The following is a 15,511-nucleotide window of genomic DNA, read 5'->3' on the forward strand; positions in this document are numbered from 1 at the left end:
GTGCACAGAACCTCACCCCTCTGGCCTGCCCACTGCCTCTGTGAGACGTGGGCTTTTGAAATGAGGAGAGCACACTTATTTGCTGGGGCCCGACTCAAGGAAGGCCAATTTCTTTCTCAGAATTGCCCTGGGTTATTAGACTTGACCTTCAAAAGTCCTCCCCTCAACTAGTTCCTCCCCTCAACTAGTTCCTGGCGAGGCTGTCATCCTCTAAAAGCCACCTTTAGATTTTACTCTGGGAAGCAATTTTACATCTGTTGAGGGCTTGGCTGCTTGAGAGTGAGAAGAGCTGGCTTGGCCACTTAGGAACTGGTGAGCATGGACAACTTGTCCCACTGCGTTCACCTGTTTCCTTATCTGAAAAATGAGGAAATGATATTTCCCTTAATAAGGATGCTGTGAACTTTGAGTAGCAAGAGAATGTACATGAAAGCACTTAGCTGGTCTACCCACCTTTCCTTTTCAATGGCCTTGCCCTGTCCCCTTCCCAGGCCTGTGCTTGGGCTGTGTCTGCTCCCACCCCCACTGCCACCTGTGACACTATTCCTTCTCATCTTCATATCTCAGCCCCACCCCACGCTTTGTAATCAAAACACTTTGTATTCACTTATGCTTGGTACTATCCAAAGATCTTTCGCATCCCTGATATCATTTTATCATCAGCACGAATGCTTTAAACAGAGATGGAATCTGAGTTCCCAGGAGGCGTAACTTTCCAGAGACAGATTAGAATTCAAAAATGTTGTCGGGACCCCTGTGCACCATGGACTGCGGGGGATACTATGGAATGCGCGTGGAGCACACCATGATGACCTGGGTGTGTCTCTAGGGTCTCACTAGGGGGACCAAGAGAAAGCAGCGCCCCCTGCCCCTCACTCGGACCCTACTCTGCTCAGTGTGTGCTGCATGTTCAGAAACTGACCAGGAGTCCAGGACTGAAGCTGGCTGGGACGCCTTGGGCACGTCTTCTCAGTCTTATCAATCAGATCCCAAGATCAGGTCTTCTCCACCCAGGTCTCCACGGAGTGGGACCTGGAACCATCCTCGACTTCCCTCTCCCTCACCCCCACCTGTAGTGCATCGCCCAGCCTTGCTGATTTCGTGTCTCTGGAGTGCGCCCACTTCTCTGCCTCTTGCTGTTACCACCCGCCTCTAGAGCATCATCATCTCTCGTGTAGACCCCTGCAACAGCTTCCAATGGGTCTCCCGCGGCCACCTCTGCACCACCAAGCCATTCCCCCACTTACTGGCACCCTCCTCACCACACGGACACATCTGAAAGCTCCAAAGCCTCCTCATTGCCCCAGACCAAGGACAAAGGCTTTATCATATCCCATAACTCACCGCATGGTGTGGCCCTCCGGTAAGTGGCACAATTAGTTGAGGTAGGAGGGGCGGACTCCACTGTTTTCCTGTAAAAATCTGGGTGGTGAGCAAGTGTATGGGTGGTTCCTACTTCCTAGGTTTGTTCAAAGTGTGGCACTCAGTTCCTTTTAGCTGTCTTCCATAAAGATCTTGGTCCCGGAGGCCAGAGTGACCTTGGGCAAGACATGGCACCTCACTGAGCTTCATCTGAAAAATGGGGGCAGAGCATCTCTCCATGGAGTTATGATAAGGAGGAAAGGAGATGAATTATGAAGTGTCTAGGAGGCAGAAAATTCCAGTAAGAAACATTTCTCTGCCCCCTTTCTCCCCAGAGCCCTGGAGACTGTTGGGTGGGGTGCAGGCCAGCTTGTGCCCCTCCTGTGACTCGGCTCTCATCCACCGCAGGCTGGCTCTGCAGGGTCCAGGCGCCCCCCTGCCTTCTCTCTGCGTGTGTGCCTAGAATAGAAGCTGCCAAGGTGTTGACGTGCCTCTGACGACCTTCCAGTCGAGGAAGCTGCGGGAGGGATGGCGGTGCGGACATGTGCTGAGTTTCCCTCTCATCTCGTGCTCGTCACTCGGCCCCCACAGGCAGGCACTGGAGGTGCTCCCAGCCAGCTGGGTGGGCTCCAGGCAGCAGACGCTGGTTTGCACTGGGGCGGAGCCAGGGAGGCAGGGAGGGGCGGGGGGCGGGGCAGGTCAGGGGGCGGGGCAACCCCCTGCACACTCAGTCTTCCCTGAGCTCTGGGCTGGCTCAAACCTAGAAACAGAAGGTGGCAAAGCTTATGCGGAGGGAGGGACATCACTGAGCCCACGAAGCCCAGGCACCTCATTGTCCGTATGGGGAAACGAAGTGCAAAAGGCCAGAACTCAGATTGATTTCTTCAACGCACATGATTCAGAATGACCTGCAGAATGAGCACTGGGGTGGGGAACAGAAGGGGTGGGGACCCAGCCCCTGCCTCTTGTACGGGCTTCCAGGGCACACTTGGGCGCGAGTGCGGACGGCCGTACAGTCTTGTGGTGCGAGTGGCTTGGTCTCATGGCTGAGCCTGTCGTTTCTCTGAGGACCTGCCCCTACCCCCATACCCTGCACAGACCTGGGCGCATTGCGAGTCACGGCCGCACACCTGGGGGCTCAGGGATCCTGTGAGAGCATCTCCCAGGTCCACCTCTCCCTCTCCTCTCTGTCGCTTGCAATCTCCCTTGAAAAGTACAGACAGTGCTTTAGGGAACTGGATCGAACCCTCGGACCCCACAAGTAAGCTGAGGATCAATGCTACTTGGGCTGGTTTAACCATCCACCTTGCATTTTCCAAGACCTGAACTGCCTGGGGCGTTTCCGGAGTCGCTGAAGCCTCTCTGTTGTGTAAGATTTAGGGATCCAGGGAGGCCAAGGGTGGTTAGACATCACCTGTTTCCATGAAGCCCTGTCTGTTCGCTCTCAGCAGGTGGCCCCGGTCTCTCTGTTAAGAGTGCAGAACCTGCATTGCACAGCCCGCGGCCAGGGGCTGAGGGTGGGCTGGGCCCATAGCTGGGGAACGAGCGGATTCCTGGATGGCCCTTCTGCTCACACCGCATTTCCAGAAGCTGATCATCTAGATGTGAACATCCTGCTCTGAGCAAAGCACCGTGCTAGGTGCTTGAGGAAGGGAGTAAGGCTGACCTCAGTGAGTTGATTTTGGGGGGTGGAAGAGAAGGCTACCTACCCAAACTGGGGTGCACTGGTGAATGTCTAACCAGCAGCTTTCCATAGGGAAAAAATGCTCTAGTACAGCGCTTGCCAGTTCCTGTGGTATGAATATTCCCACATGGCCAATTTCAAGGAGCCAGTGTGACATCTTTGGGAGAGATGCAGAGAACCAACTGGTCTTGAGAGCAAGTGGAAGCGGGCTCCAGCTAGTTTGTGTCTCAAACTAACCACAGGGCAAGGCAGTTTGTAAAACGTACTAAAATAGAAAGATAAATACAATTCTATGGCCCCTGGACAGGGGAGCAATACCTTCTGACAGAGGTTCCTGGGGAGGCTCCAAGAAGCAATCATTTAGTTTCGGTTTTGAGGAAGAAAGGGCTTTCACGGAGAAAGCAGGGGAGGGGAGGTCCTCTAGCTGGAGGGCCAAAGAAGCTCCTGACATGTTTGAGGACCTGTGTGCTGTGGCAAGACCATGGGGACCATAGATCACAGCAGGCCTTATATACTCTGCCGAGGAGTTTGTCCTTTATCTTGTCAGTGGTGGGGGAGACAATGGTGCATCTTAAGCAGGTGAATGACATCATAAGGTCTGTTTTGTTGTGTTTTTTTGAATCCTGACTTCATCAGTCTCTTTTTTTTTTTAAAGTATGTTTATTACAAAAACAAATCAAGCAATGTATCAAAGTACAAAAAGACTTTTTTTTTTAACATTAGGTGAATATCTTCCCAATGTATGCACAGAAAAAAGTTTAGACAGATATAGTAGACATAACACAAAAGAAATGAAAATAAAAGGAAAAAAGAGAGAACATAGGAATTAACTGGTCCCTCTTCTTCCACTGCCACTGTCCACTGTCCTCCACTTCCACTGTCAAGACTGTGTATAATGTTTGGAGCTGTGGCAGCCATCTTGTTACCATGAGGAAAGCTAGCCCATAGTAGCCAATATACTGAGGGTGTTGACAGAGTGGGAAGATGGAGAGGATATGAGTTTTGATGATGTAGAGTAGCTGCTGTCCTTTATATATAGATCATCCTGAGACAACTCTGGTATTTATATGTGTATGGTTTTCCTATTTACCTAGATTCTGAATTCTCAAGGCTCAAAACTGGGTCATAATGAAGCAAGTCAGTGTGATATAGTGTCAAGGACTCAGGCTTTGGAGTCAAACAAAACTGTTTTTGAATTATAGCTCCTATGGGGGAATTACTTAATCTCTCAGTGCCTCAATTTTCTTATCTCTGAAATTGGAAGAGTAAACTTGCTCGCAGAAGTGTTGTGAGCATGGCTTTAGATAACATATGTAAAGTTTTTACCACATGCCCAAGCCAGAAGGCACTCAGAAAATGCTTATAAAATATACAAATAGATCTGAGAAAACATGGAGATGCCACTGGGTGGGGAAAAACATTGTACCTCGATTTCTTCAGTACTTTCAGCAAAGACTGGGCTGACTATGAGCTGTGGAGTAACCGTTCTGACACAGGCAGAGTAATTCTGAGCAAGTTTCTTTACTTCCCTGAGTGTCACCTTCCTTAGCTGTAAAATGGGTAAAGGGGGATTAAATAAAGTTAATGCCCAAAGCACTTGGAGAGTGGTAGACTCTTAACACAAGCTTCCTTCTTTCTTGTTCCTCCAGCACACAGACAAATGCTCGCATAGACATGTGTACAGATACACTTTGACACACATACACACAAATACACCCAGACACACACACATACACACACAACCTTTTTTAGCCCCAGAATCTTTCAGGAGATTATTATGAAGGTGTGGCTTTAAGGAAGCTGTCCCCATGTCTGTCTGCCAGGCCAGCCTGTTCAACTGATTACTATCATGGGTTCTTTGTCTTTCCCTGGATTTGTTTTTCAAGTGTAGGGTCTTCAAACAATGGACATTAAGGCTTAAAGGAAAACTATTTTCTGGGGGAAAAGATGCTTTAAAATGTAATTATGTATTAAGTACACATCTAGTAAATAATCTAGTAAACAATGAGACATATAATGCTTTGACTATAAAACACCACATGTTTGCAGATGAGACAGATAGATTTTAGCAATCAGAGGGAGTTAGGAGAGAGAAATGAAAGAAACCGGTACTTCCTTTCTATTTTCCTGGCAGAACTGGGCCTGGCCCTGGGGCGTGGGGCTGGGAGGGACCTGCCAGACAGGCTGTGCCTGGGATGCAAGGAGCAGGAATGTGACAGGCAGGTGAAGGGGGCCAGGTGAACTCTGTCCAGGTGGAGACTGAATACACTGCTTGGTCTCCTATCATGTCCAAGCATCACCATCCCAGCCACCATCTTCGTGGAATCTTCCCTGGACGATTACTTTATTTTTAATTTTTTTTTAAAATTTTTTGTCCACGCGGTACGTGGGATCCTAGTTCCCCGACTAGGGATTGAACCCGCATCTCCTGCATTGGAAGCATGGAGTCTTAACCACTGGACCGCCAGAGATAGAAGTCCCCCTGGACGATTACTTTAGTTTTCTCGCTCAGTTCCCAATTCCACTCTTTCCTCTTCTGCCCTGTTCTATGTAACATCACTACAAGTTTGTCCCTTGAAGTGTCACTTTTCTCAAGTGGCCCTCCTGCTGGAAGACCCTCTCTTTCCACCCTTCCTGCTTTGGTTCCCCGGGGAATGAGACAGTCGCGGTTCTCCCGGCATGCAGCTGGCAGCACCATCTCCATCCTTTCCAGAGCGGCCAGGTCTTAGAAGCCACCAGGTCCAGCCCTACGCCACAGAGCTGGAGTCACAGCTTTCTAAAGGCCACGTCTGTGCATGACCTCGGTCCTAAGCCACTCTCTGACCCACCTTGCACTCCTCTTCTCCACCTTTCTCTTTTCTTCCTGATTTTTCTTTCCGTTTCACCTTCCTTGGCTCCTTGGGCTGGATCCTCAGCCCTATGTGCTCGTCTTTGACCTTAAGTTTCCTCCTAGCAGGTGGTTTGGATTTTCCATCTGGCCAGGCATTCATTCCTTCCTTCACCAAACACGTATGGAACACTCATGGGGGCACATGCTGGGCATGAACAGTGCCTGTGATCTGGAAGGCGAGGTCATTAGACAACTCACTTTCTGTGTGTGTTGTTGGGGAGTGTTGAGTGGGTGGGGAGAGTGAAGTTGCACAGGATAAAATGTTGTCCTCAAACTCTGGCAACTTGCCAGAGTCTGGTCAATAGAATTTTATCCTTAATTGATTTATCAGATTAGCTTTAATGGAACCCAGAGGAAGCTAGAGCAAGCCAGGAAGTGATTACAATAGAAGAGATTGGACTCAAGGCTTCCCTGTGATCTTCAAACAACCCTGAGAGGGAGGAGATTGTCCCCATTTTCCAGCCTGGGAAGCAGACTCAGAGTGGCTGGCTGAGTTTCCTGAGGTCACCCAGCTATCGATGGAGAGGCTACAGACATGTGTCCTGGAGGGCCTGACGGGTGTCCTGTGCTCCCTTCTGAGGCTGAGCTGATCCCAGGGCATCTGTGGTCAACTTGCTTCCTGAACAGGCTTCTGGGGATTGTGAGACACCAGTCCCTTCCGCCGGGTAGATTGGAGCTGCACTTTCGTCCTGGACCGCTTCCTTCTCTCACTACATCATCTTCCTGGCTCCTCTGCCTTGGCCCTGGGCAGAAGGGGAGCCTGCTGAGTTGTCATCTGAGTGCACACCGTCCATGGCTGCATAGAAAAAGGACATTGATTTATGATCCAAAAAGACGAAGGATGATGCCAGGGAAGAAGCAGGGTGGCGGGGGTAGGTGGGCGATAGGGAGAGAACCAAAAAGAATAAAAAGAATCTCTAAACCTTACGACAGAGCCTGCCCTGTGATTCGTAGGTAGGCGTGGGCTGAGAATCTTCTGTGTAAAACTGAGATGGAATCACAAATGAGGAGAAATCATCTTGGGGCTTGGGCGTGCTTTCTAGGGCTGAATTAAATTAAAAACCTATTGATTTTCCCCACTGATTAACAGGTCTGGCACGTGAGGAAGGGCGGCAGCCCCGGAAGCAGCTTGAATCGCTGCCCCAGCTCACCAGAGTCCCTCTGCTGCATCCCGCGTCACTTCTGAGTCTTGGCAATTTTATAATTGGCCCGATGGGTTATGATTTGAAACCAGAAGAGCCAATTAGCAGGAATCTCCTTTGACCTCCGGTTAGGGGTGGTAGGAGACGAGGTAATGACTTGAGACAGAGAAAGAAAAAAACAAAACTAAACTAAAAATAAAAATAGAAAATATTAAGAGCAAAGACTTAAATCTTTTTGGCTCTCTCATTAATAACCCTGTCATGCCGATCACAAGCTCTAAACAGCAATGCTGGTTGCAGCTGAATTTTTTATACTTTCTATTAATCTTTAATGATAGCTTGGTCACCTAGTCTCTTTTATCTTGTCAGATAAATGTATGGTTAACAGGATAATGAGATTTCTAAAGCCCCATTCCAGCTCCCAGCTCTCTAGTGCATGTGGTGACCTCTGACCCCCGGCAGACAGCGACACCAGGGTGCTGATAATTGGTAGGTGTGCTGGGAATGTATTGGAAGCTGACGGATGGTTTAAACTTTGATTTGAGGTCAGCGAGGTCACAGAGCTCTGGAAGACCAGCCCGATTTTATTACCAACTGCCTCTGATGGGGATATAATTAGATTTAGCTATTGCTTTATTAATAAGTAATCGCTTCCCCCATCGCTGTGGGTGGGCAAATGTATTCCTTGGATAATTTGCGGACACTAGTCTGGCTTTATTAGTAAGAATATATCATGCATATTTGACCAGGCACAGACACCCATCTGGTTTGCTGGACTTTGGGGGGACTTTATCATTTTCACTCATTTGCGTATTGAATAAATCAGCCCTGCCTTGTGAAATCTATCCTTGCCTCGGTGACCTCGAACTCTCTGTTGTTGTAGGGAACCTCTGTTTTGGCCTCTTTCTCAATGACTGAAGAATAAAAAATATGTAAGTAATTTTATCCAGCTGTCCATCCATACGTCCATGCACCCATCCATCCATACATCCCTTCATCTACTCAATCATCTGAGTACCTGCTAAATGTTAATTACAGCCCTAGGTGAGGGGGGCAAGGGGTTCACAAAGGGTTAAAGACCTGATCCCCCTCTTAAGAGATTTACAAGCAGATAAATAACTAAATTTCAAAGAAGGGCGAGTTAAAAGCCATAAGAAAATATTAACAAAATCCTAGACAGTGCATGGAAAGTGCTGAGTGTTAGACCCGACATATTCAAGAGATTCATACTTTGGTAACAGTTATGAGCAGTAGTTTTATTTTTTAGAGAAGGGCTGGGGCATAGGAAAGAGGCAGACTTGAAGGAAGGGCCGAGGATTTTCTGTAAATATTTTAAAATTTTGAGACTTACTCCCATGCATCCCTATAATAGAAAATAGGAATTGGGGAAGCAAGGGAGAGAAACAAAATGTAAGAGAAAGAAAATTAAAGAAAGATCAGTCCTTAGACCTAGACTCTAATTAATTCAATGACGATTTATTGAGTGTCTGCTGTGTGTAAGGCAGGTCCTGGCTGGGACAGGCTTCCCCGTTTACCCAGAGATAACCCCAGTGTAAAGACTGCAGTTCTCATGTCCGGTGCTCCAGTACTACATACGTCATTCTATTCTGAAATCCTGTAATTAGTATTTTTGGTGGTTAAATGCCATAATGTAGGTATTTTTAAAAAAATCTGATATTCGTTATGCTGGGCACCTCTTCTCCAGCTGGTGACTCAGGGATTTATCTCCTGCAATCTTAACATGTACCTAGAGACTGAAGTGCTGCCCTAAAATTTCTAGTTGAAAAAATGTGTGCACTTTTAATAAATGATTCAGACCACATTTCTACTATATTTCATCTAATCTGAGACACTGTTATGTTAAATATGTACCATGAAAAAGAAAAAGCACTATTCATATATGCTCCTAATTATACTCTGGTATGCTATGGCTGGAAGACACATTCTGATTTCCAAAATGGCAAAATGTGAAAAGAAACGTGTTTTACAATTGACAAAAGGTAGTAGTTTAAATCTTCCCCCAATATATTGTTGTTCCAATTCTCATTTCTCGGGTTCCTTGGGAGGGTGGACATATTTTTTTATGTCTATTGGCCTCTAGAGCCAGTTGGGCTTGGATCTACTTCCCAAAGTCTCAGACGGCATCTCTTAAAGAAGAGAATGGAGGGGAGGGGGATTCTTAGCCTGATGCTGCAGCCTTGCCTGGAGAGACCCTGCCACTTCTCCTGCTCTAGAGGTAGAGCCTCTCTACTCTCTTCCCCTGTCTCCCTCCTGGGCCGCATCCATTCTCCTAGGGCCTGACCCTCTCTCCAAGAATCACTTATCTTTACTAGGAGACCCTCGAGAATAGTAGACAGGAAAATCCCACCAGGAGGGACTCAAGCCAGGACCAAGGAACCTTGGTCCTGGCCTTAGACTCTCCCAGATGGAGCAGTGTCTGAAGGCAAAGGGTAGAAGGCAATGGTAAGTCTGGTAAGAAGTTACCATTTAGCGGAAGAGTTACGAAGCTATTTTCCTCTGGTTGTTGCAATCACTCCTATTAACTCTGTCTTTTCGTGAATTTATAGGTAGAGCTAGAAGGATATAGCTAGATACAGCTAGAAGCTATATGGGTACTTATTTCACAGACCCCATCTGATACTCACCCAGAGAAACAGCTCCTTTCTAAGGGCCCTTCCAGTAATTACATTTATTGAACACCTGAGAGGCATTGGGTACCATCTTGTCAGCTGTGTTAGTCGGGATAGGCTGGTTTATACTGCAGCAACAAGCATCCAATTCTCGGTGTTCATTGGTCTTATCACTGACGGAAGGTCCAGTGTGGGTACTGCCGTCAGATGGCTCTGCTGGGGGCCTCTCCTCCAAGAGGTGACTCAAGTATCTGCTCCTTTTTACTTAGCTTAGGAGGGTACCTAAGTGCCCTCAAAGTCCTCCTTGGGATCTTACGCATCCAGCCAGCGAATGAGCAAGGTAGATGTAAAGAGGGGAGCTGTGGAGGCTCTAGGAGCCAGGCCTGCAAGTGGCAGATCTCACTTCTACCACATTCCATTGACTAGAGCTAGTCACATGGCCCTGCCTAGATGCTAGGGCCATGCCCAGGAGGAACATGAAATGGTTTGGTTACCCCTTCCTCACCAAAAAAGTCCTCAACCGGAAAGTAGGAAGACGATGCAAACTCAGAATAAGGTCCTCTTACTCACTGTACAGGCCTAGAATCTGCTGTGGGGAAAAAATAAAATAACCAACCAACAACAAAACCCAGGGAGAAATGTACACACACATACCCATTCACACAGGAAATAGCTCTGAGATGCCACAGTTATCCCCTACTTTGTCACTCCTTAGAAGTATAGGTTGCCCAAAAAAGGAGGGAGAGTCTGCAGAAGGAGACAAAGGATTCTTCTGGAAACCAAGGTCCTGGGTTCCAGTGCCACCTTTGCCATTGTTACCTTATGATTTTGAGCACAGTCATGTCCCATCTCTGAACTTCAGGATTCTCCTTGGTGGTCAAACTACATAGATAGCAATGGATTTTTTCTGATCTTAAATCGGGATACTGACAAATTCTGGTGTATTTGTGGAGTCCATGGGACAACAGTTTTGAAATCAGGAGCAAACTAGAGGACTAAATGGTACTGTAGAGGACTAAATGAGTTTCCTGTGGCTGCTGAAACAAATTCCCATTCACTTAGTGGCTTACAGCAACACACGTTTATTCTCTGACAGTTCTGGAGGTCAGAATTCAGAAATGAGTTTTATGGAGCTGAAATCAAAATGTCAGCATGTCTGGTTCCTTCTGAGGCTCCCTGGCCCCTTCTAGCTTCTAAGTCTGCCAAGTTCCTTGGTTCACCTCCTCTTGGTGTATTCCTCCCACCTTCTAGACCTTTATTAGGTTGAGAACAGATCTCAGCTTGGTGGTTAAGAGGATAGGCTCTGGAGCCAGTCTGCTGGCTGTGCATTTAATTCAAGCTGTACCACTCGATACCATTTAATACTGGCTCTGTGACCTGGGAAAGCTGCTGAGCTTCTCTGTGCCTCAGTTTCCCCCCCTGTGAAATGGGGATAATATTGGCAGCCACCTAAGGGAGTGCCGTGAAGACTAGTGAGTCAATGCAGTCAATGGAAAGGGCATCTCAGGGCCCCAAGCCTGCCCTGAACACAGGCTCCGTGTACCCCCGTTCCCCAAACCCACACCAACCTCAGCGGGGACAACTGAGTCAGATGCAAGCCACTGCCTAAATGAACCAACTGCCAGATAAGTTTATTATCAAAGCACGGTATGAATGTTGTTTTCATGCTCAATAAACAGCTCCTCGGCTCTGCGAAATGAAATATTCCTTTCATTATGAAACTGAGAAGCCATTTATCCCATGTCTTAAGTGGCATAAATAGACTGTGTGGCAGTCAGCAGAGGGATAATGGCTCTGTTTATTTTCACTAGCTCGGGATGGGCTGACACAGCGTGTACCGGGGGAGTGAGTGCGGCTCCTGGAAGGGGACCCACAAATCCGTCATTCTCGCCAAGAACAAGGTGCTGGGCATCTGTTCTCAGGCTCCGCTTGCCAGGCCCAGGCAGGCAGAGGGAATGTTGGGATTCCACCTGGCACCTTGAGGAGCCAGCTCTGAGCTTCAGCTGGAGAAGGGTCTCCCCCCAAGTGGACGGAGCTGATGGACCTGGGCGGCCCTATGACACCGCCCGCCATGCTGCCCAAGATCACCATCGCACAGGTACTCACGCATAAACCTTTAAGTGACTTTACAGGTTAGAAAGCTTCCCGCCCCCAAGTGAGTATGGAAGGACTAGATGCAGATCCGAGAATGGCGTCCAAGGTCAGGCTCCAGCTCTCTGAAACCGTGGAGTATTGGGCAAGTCCTTGGCTCTCTGCCCTCCATCCCCTTGTTTTTTGTTTTGTTTTTTTCTTTTTTGCGGTACGCGTGCCTCTCACTGTTGTGGCTTCTCCCATTGCGGAGCACAGGCTCTGGATGCGCAGGCTCAGCGGCCATGGCTCACGGGCCCAGCCGCCCCGCGGCATGTGGGATCTTCCCAGACCGGGGCACGAACCCGCGTCCCCTGCATCGGCAGGCGGACTCTCAACCACTGCGCCACCAGGGAAGCCCCATCCCCTTGTTTCTGCAACGGGGAGGCCTGCCTTGCCTTGTATGCGATTGAATGAGACAGTGCATGTGTAGGTGTTCAGCTTTGCACAAACACATGCCCTGATTTTTCTGGAGAGGAAACAGAATTCCATAGCGAGAGGGTCAGAGGCTCGTGGGCGATTCCAGATCAGATCCAGGTCTCCTGACTCGTGGTCATGAGTTCTTGCTAACAGTGTGTTCCTTGGATTAAACGCTGTCTCTGGAAAGGCAGGACCACTGTCTAAATGTGCACTGCCTGACTCCAGGTGGGGGCGGGTGGCTCCTCCTCACGTGGAGGAAGCAAGATGGCAGCCACCAGGGCGGGGAGCACACGTCCTGCACAGATGGGGGTGGTGGTCTCTATGGTCTGAAGACCTCAGATCAGAAGAAACATATTTCTAAGGAATAAAGGGCACCTCAGCCCACTGACACTTTAGTATAGATGAATTTTTTATTTCCTTCCTGGAAGAAAATAGCAATCGACAGAGATGGGATCTGAGACATTGTGTTGTGTTGGGGGGGTCTCAGGACTGGAAAGTCCAGGGCTTGGGTCTCAGCCTGAGTTAAGGGCTCTGTGTAATGGGGGGTGGGTGTTGACCCTATGAGCACCTAAGATAGGGAAGAAGAGTTGGAAGAACCATCAGTAGGAAGGGGTGAGTGCTGATGTCAGATGGGAGCCTTTCCCAGAAGAAAGCCACGTGCGAGTCACTTCATCTCTTTGAGACACACTGTTTTCATCTGTACAATGGGCACAATCATATCTTGCTATTCTGAAGAGCAGAGGCCAGACTGGAAGATGCTAACAGGGCTGATCCAGCCCCAGGGCCACCTCTGAGCTGTGCTGGCAGCAGAAGCCATTCCTTTCACTGCTTTATCCAAGGGGTGGGGAGGAAGCTATATGCATTTTAGGATTCTTTCCTACTGGGGTGGCTGGGAACCCCTGGCAGGGGTGGGGAACAAGTGAGCTGAGCACTGCCGGGGCCAAGGCAAGGCCTTGGGGGAAGTAAATAGAACGGAGGGGCTGGGTCCCTTCATATAGCAGAGAACCAAGGTTTCGAGCCATTGATCTGAGGGGTACAGCAACTAAGGTCCAAGTCTGGGTCTGATCTGAGGGTCAGGCAGTGTGTGTGTGTGTGTGTGTGTGTGTGCGCACGGGGGGTGGGGAGTGCCCAGGTAGTCTTGGCCCCCCAAATGGCCTGGGCTAGGGTTCAGTGAAGGATGCACGGAATAAGTGAGAAACCCTCCAGATGAGGGCCACCTGCTGTCCACGGCATCCGTCAGTACCCAGGCAAGAGACTGGAACTGCTCTAAATGTTTCAAGTGATTTAATGCAAGGAATTGGTTACAAGGGGGCTAAAAGGTCAGAGGGCAAAAAGAAATGAAGCTTCTTACCCCTCCACCAGGAGGCTGCTCCTGTCCAGGGACCTGTGGCCCACAGCCCTGTTTGGGTGCTGCCACCCAACGGGAACCTGGGGTTCTACTCTTCTGCAGATTCTGCTGGAACTGCCTCTGATGCTGCGGTAGCCCCCAGGGCACACAGCCCCTGCTTCTGCTGGAGCCACTGCCAGGAGCAGACAGATTCTTTCTCCCTCTTTTCTGCCTTCCAATCTCCCGCCAGTGTTTCCTATTGGCTGAACCTAATGGGAAGCCAGCAGGCAAGGGAGCCTGGGAAACGTAGTTTGCAGGGAGTCAAGATGGGAGAGTGACACGCTGAGAGCCAACACATGCTATAGGGCACATGTTCCTACTATGTTCTAGAACAACCAGAGACGATCAGATACATGGTCCAATTTAAAAGTTGACTCTGGATCCGTCCAACCACCTTTTGTGGGAGGTTTTATCATGTCTGTTTTAGGTATGAGGCTCAGAGAGGTTAACTAAAATGCCCAGGATCACACAGCCAGCAAGTAGCAGAGCCGATATTTGAGCCCTGAGCACCTGCTCCTTTATTCTTGGGGGCACTGCTGGTCACTGCGTTCAGCTGAGCTGGGGTTTTGAACAGGTGGCCAGTCCCAGTAGGAACCAGGGATTTGGGCAGAAGCCAGGAAGCCAGATGAGGCTTGCTAAGTGGAGGTTAGGGTGCAGAGGTCTAAAGGCCACGCGGTCCCCGGAAGCTGAGTTCAGCAGCAGGTTGCTGGGCACAGGAGCAGCAGATGTGCCCACTCCCCTCCTGGGTATGGGAAGGTGGTGCTACCACACTCTCGGGTCAGTGTTTTGTTGCTCCAGGTGGGATTGGGGGACGTGGGGACTGACCATTTCCCACATTTGGGAGGGGAGCTGTGTGACTGTGGGAACATGCCAGAGAAGTCATGGATCAGTGAAGCCTGGGGCGTCCATTGTCTCTTTGCCCCTCTGATGTGGAGGAGGTGTAGAGATCCAGGGACCAGTCCCAACTGGATGGAAAGAACAACCTGGTGTGTGACACCCTGCAGCTGGGGCCACAGCCTCCCACACCCATTGTCACTCTGGCTTACAGGGTGGCCGGGTAATCAGTGTGGTAGCGAGGGCAGTGGACCAAAATTCAGAGATCTGGGCTGGAATTCCATCTGTCACCTCCTCAATGAGTGAGCTTAAGCAGATCAAAGTCACTTTTTGTTTTGGGGCCTCTGTGATTCTGCCAGGGAAGGACAAGGAGTGGTTGCAAATATCGCCTTTAAAAAACATGAAAGACCTTCCGAGGAAGGCCGTGACCACTTGGGGGCGGCACTGAGCCCCTTTCTTTCTACCCTGAGCCAATGTTTCTGTTCTAGATCACTGCAGCTTTTCCAACAATCCATTTCCATGTACTGTTTCTCTAAGTCCCAGCTTCTTCTTCTTTGCTTCCTCGTTGGCTAACTTTGGCCTTATTGTGACCACTGAAGGGGTCTCGAGGCTTAAGTCCACACCACCGCTGGCAGATGGGGAGCCTGGGGGCAGGAGAGGGGGTGGGACTTGCTTCCGGCCACACGGTTGCTATGGACAGTGGAATTTTGGAGTCTGGGACTCCTGACTCCCTCTTCCAGTGCTCTTCCAACCAAAGCACCTGGGAAGATCTTTGGCTCCCAGGAAGACTCTTGTTTTGGAATAAATAAACATCACTGGGATTATTTGGGGGAAGCAGGCTTGACTTCATCCTCCCAAGAAGTCTCCTCTCCACTGAGCCCCCCACAATTCCAGTACATCCTCACCTGCGGCCTTTCCACCTGTATCAGGTATCTATTGCCAAAGAAAATTGTGTAAGAAACCACACCAAAACTTAGTGACTCAAAATAATGATTGATTCATCTCACACGTGTGTTGGTTAGTTCTGCTGGTCTG

The 15,511-nt window shown here is 49.2% G+C and overlaps 1 long non-coding RNA gene across 1 annotated transcript in view; it reads left to right on the top strand.

The window, feature by feature from the left end:
• LOC111177774 (uncharacterized) overlaps positions 1–12,229 on the top strand; it is a 57,849-nt gene extending 45,620 nt beyond the window's left edge. The window contains exon 4 of the long non-coding RNA XR_016392056.1: positions 7,027–12,229. This is a non-coding gene — a long non-coding RNA (uncharacterized LOC111177774). The remainder of the gene's footprint in view (positions 1–7,026) is intronic.
• The last annotated feature ends 3,282 nt before the right edge of the window (positions 12,230–15,511 follow it).

This window comes from Delphinapterus leucas, chromosome 2, assembly GCF_059928025.1.
Source record: "Delphinapterus leucas isolate spDelLeu-1000000601 "Yukka" chromosome 2, BTC_Dleu_Yukka2, whole genome shotgun sequence".
NCBI classification, from domain to species: Eukaryota; Metazoa; Chordata; class Mammalia; order Artiodactyla; family Monodontidae; genus Delphinapterus; species Delphinapterus leucas.